Raw genomic sequence first — 4656 nt, forward strand, 5'->3', positions numbered from 1 at the left:
CATTTCTCTAAGCAAGTTACTATTATGATATTTGTAGAGATCTACTTTATTAATGAAAGCTTGAGAATATAGTTGAGAACTTACCTAAGATGAGCTGGAAGAAGTGAAAGCCATAAAAGCAAATTGAAGCTCCTTATGTTGTTCCTCTGCAACATTCTCTACCTCAGCATCTTCAACATAAGCAAAATTTTATGTTGAGAGCAGCCATCTGATCGGTCCAGGAGAATTGCTGAGCTACCAAACCCCGTTCACATTCACCCGAACTCGCCCCACTTTCTCATCTAGCATTTCCCACTAGGATCAGCGCTCTTTTCATGTTTCCTTCCTTTGCTGGATAGGTGCATTCACGAGCAAAGTGACTCGGCTCTTGACAGTTGTAACACCTCAGAGTGTCCTTGTTAAAACCCATCTTCTGATTATTTGGCACGTTCCAATTGTTTCTGCCCATTCTCTTAGTAAATTGATTAGCATGAAACAGTGCCATAGAGATTTGACAAGAGATATCCATTTCTTCTACATCATCAGGATAAATTTGGTCAAACTCAGCAGCTATTACTGGTTGAACCAGAACTCCAACATGAAACGCATTGTAGCAATTCATGAACCCCGCCATCAAGGTAATGTTTTCCTGAGTTTCTTTTGAAATAGATGGAATCTGACCGGAACCCTGACTGGAAGAAGCACCAGATGTTTGAGGTTTAACGGTAGCAGCAGATGGTTGCACAGGTTTAGAAAAGAACACTGGAGAGGGTTGCGGTGAAGCTTGAGAGAATTGACCTTGAGCGGATTTAAACATTGAAAAGTTGTTTTGTGGTTGAAACTACTGTTCCCCCTGAGAAGCTTTGAACATTGAGAAACAGTCTTGTGAGATGAGTGCATTATTGGAAGCAACAATGTTGCCAGCAGCATTGTAGGAGTTTTAATGGTTTATGGCACGTTGCTTGTCATCCATGTCACAAGCCTTGATAATTTCCATAACTTCTGACAATGTTAGCATGTTGAGATCCTTCATCTTCTTAATTACTGCAACGTTCATATCACAACTTTGAGGCAAGGAGTTTACCAGCTTATTGTTTGTAGTTGTGTTTCCAACGACTCTCCCAGAACATGATGAAACATGTTAAACTTTTGTCGCAATAGATATTGACAACTCCTCTACATGTCTTCATTACCCTCATATACTTCAATAAAGGTTTCCCATAGAGCCTTAGCGTATAGTAGTTATTTAAATCCCAAGGCAATCTTAGGAGAGAGTGCCATAGTCAATGTTGAAAGTGCCTTTACATGTTCTTCCATTTTCTCAAAATCAGCATCATCATACAGTTCAATAGGCTTCATAGCAACTTCCTCAGAGTTCTCACGTTGGTAGGTGATAGCTTGAGGACCTCTAACAATGCTTCTCCATACTTTGGCATCTTTCATTTTAACGTATTTCTCAAATCTAAACTTCCACTCGCCAAATACTTTATAAGACAGCAGACGAGGTATGCGAGTAGCAGTTCCCATTATGGATTCTAGTTTTTGATATAGTGTGGCATTCGATGATCCATTAACATTTGTTACTTATTCCATTTTAAATAGTAACAATAACAGTCCAGTAAATTGAGTCCACGTAATTTCAAAGCACAATAGATCAGGCCCACGTGCAGCTCAGCGAGAACTATAATGTTTGAATGAAAACACAAATGTTGATCGAAAACAAAATTTGACCGAGAACAGAGAACAGAAAACAACCCTGACCGAAAACACTTGGTGACTGAAAACCATGAAATTCAACCGAGAACTATCAAATATGCTTGAAAACACTTGAATTGGACCAAACACGATGAAACAAGGCCGAGAACGCTTAAATTACCCCGCAATCAATCTAAAGTACCCGAGAAGGAGATTGACTAATTAAGATTTGCAACCAACTAAATCCCGTGAATTGTGGGATTCAAATTGTTTCCAAATTAACCAAATCTATAATAAAAAATAAACCTTCCTCTTCTCTGATACGCTGTTCACCGGAAAAACACACCAAAACCTAAAATCACCAACAAAGCCAATGGATCAATAAATCTTGAATCGTTTGATATCACAACCGAGCCTAAAATAGGTCAACAAGCTCTGATACCAATTGTATCTTCTAAGAACGGATCTTTCAGTATGATATCAATGATCTCAATGTTATTTGCGAAATATTACTCGAGATGATTCAAGACACAAAACTTAGAACACGTGAATAACACAATGATTCTTCAAAACATACGTATATTAAAGTCAGATTCTTAAGCAATCTTTACACAAACACTCATTCAACCTAGCAAAGAGAACGGCCAACTCCAAAACCCTATATACAATATATATATATATATATAGGTAAACTACAACCTAGCCCATTACCAGCTTAACTCCACGGAGATTACCATGATCTCAGTTTACATATACATACAAGACACAAACCAAAGCAAACACAAACTAAGTACAAACCAAATAATACAGACCCAACAAGGTTCAAATGATCAAAATTGTGATAAACCAAGCAATTAGTCAGGTGGTAAACGTCAAGCGAAGCAAACTAGCTCACACAACAAGTCCAGACTAGGAGTTGACCACAATGAATTCCACATAAAACGTCAAACATGTTTTAATTGTGGCACTCCTGGTCATATTTCTAGAAATTGTCCAAACCGTCCATATTCCCCGTATTATAGATACTATTAGAGGAATATGCCTCATAATACCTATCAAAGAAAATCAATGTATTATAAGGCAAATTCCTCTTACGGTGACCAGACAAGAAACAAAGTTGGTAGCATTTGTCATCATTAGACCAAGCCTAACACGTTTCAGAAAGGTAATTGAAACTGTGTTTCGGTCTCAAGATCCAACTCGGTTTTTGGACCGAATCAAGTTAGGAAGACAAAGTTGTATGTGTCACCTGCTCACAAACCAGAGATTAATCATCCATTCATACAAGCAAAAGTAAATCTTCTAAAACTAGATATGAATGGTTGCCTAAATCTCCGGTGATTAAGTCATGAAATTCTATATTAGACAATCGGGAAGACATGTCATGACAACCTGTGACAAGTTTAGATGAATCAGGTTCACCCAATGTTACTATGGACTGGGTGCCAAAAACTAACTGATCTCGCACATAGTGCATGAACAGCTATAGAGGAATATCATCATACCTTGGTATGTTGATAGTGGTTATTTCAGGCACATGACAGGAGACATTTCCCAACTACACGACATTCAGTTCTTTAACGGTGGGTATGCTTCCTTTGCGAGAGGAGAAAAAGGGAAGATTACACAGAAGGGTATTGTAAGTATTGGTGTTCTAATGTTTGAAAATCTTAATTTTGTTCCTGAGTTGAAGCATAGTCTGCTGAGTGTCTCACAGATCTGTGATAAAGGCTTTTCAACCCACTTCACTAACAAAGAGTGTTTAATTTTAAAACCTGGTATCATTATACTAGAAGATTGAGTTCTTATTCGATCAAAGAGAAAAGAAAATTCTTATGTGATCGACATGAACAAAAATTTTCTTGATGAAACAACATGCTTCGGCATCGTTGTCTTGGTTATGCAAATATCAAAAATCCAAACCGTCCTGCTAAAAATGACTTGGTGCGTGGTTTTGCCGTCAAATATTTTGTTACTATTGGAAAATGTGTGGCATGCGCCTTGGGTAAACACAATAGTAAATCTCATAAGCCAAAACTTGTTAACACCATTTCATAAGTCTTTCAGTTACTGCATATGGACCTGTTCGGTCATGTTCATGTTTTGAGTCTTTCTCGCAGTTCTTATTGTCTTGTTATTACTGTTGATTACTCACGTTTCACTGGGGTGTTTTACTTATCAAATAAGAATGAAACAACAAAAATGATCTAACTATTCTTGGTGCTTATGGAAAATTAGCTTAATTTGAAGTTGAAGGTTATTCGATGTGACAACGACACGGAATTCAAGAATTCCACACTGAATTATTTTTGTGCCGAAAAAGGGGTGCTTCTACAGTATAGTTCAGCTCGAACTCCACAAGAGAATGGTGTTACTGAAAGGAGGAAAAAAACTCTTATTGAGGCGGCGAGAACTATGACGTGTGACTCTTAGCTTCTTTCAAAGTTTACAACAAATCAACTACGCAGATTGTGGAATCTTATGATGTGCTCTGACTAGAAGAGAATGAGACTGATGCTCGCGTTGGTCCTGACTGGGTGTTCGATTATACTGAGCTCTTCAAGCCATTCAATGTGCTTCCATGAGTCACTACAGAAACCTCTAGTGCTGGTACTTTTGAAACTGCTAATGAATAAGAAGACTTACCAACTACTTCTCAAATATCTCAGGTGCTGGGTATTGATTCCTTGGAATCTCTGGATACCACTCCGTCGATGTCGATAGTCAACCAAAATTTTACCGAAACCGTATCTTTACCAGCATCTGTAATTGATGGTTCAATAGTTAAAGGGAATTCTTCAAATCTTTAGAAGCACTCTATTCCCAGATTTCATACCAAATGAATATATTGCGAGCACTTCGACCTCTCATAGTACACCAACACCCAGATGGAAGAACCCTCTCTCTGAAATTCTTGAAAATCCAACAAATCTACCTACCACCAGCTCTGTTCCCGAACATCAAATTCCAACAAAAATTCAA

The sequence above is a fragment of the Bidens hawaiensis genome, unplaced genomic scaffold, assembly GCF_021521415.1.
Source record: "Bidens hawaiensis isolate Kalapana, Puna unplaced genomic scaffold, B.hawaiensis_p1.1 tig00419391_1, whole genome shotgun sequence".
In the NCBI taxonomy this organism is placed as follows: domain Eukaryota; kingdom Viridiplantae; phylum Streptophyta; class Magnoliopsida; order Asterales; family Asteraceae; genus Bidens; species Bidens hawaiensis.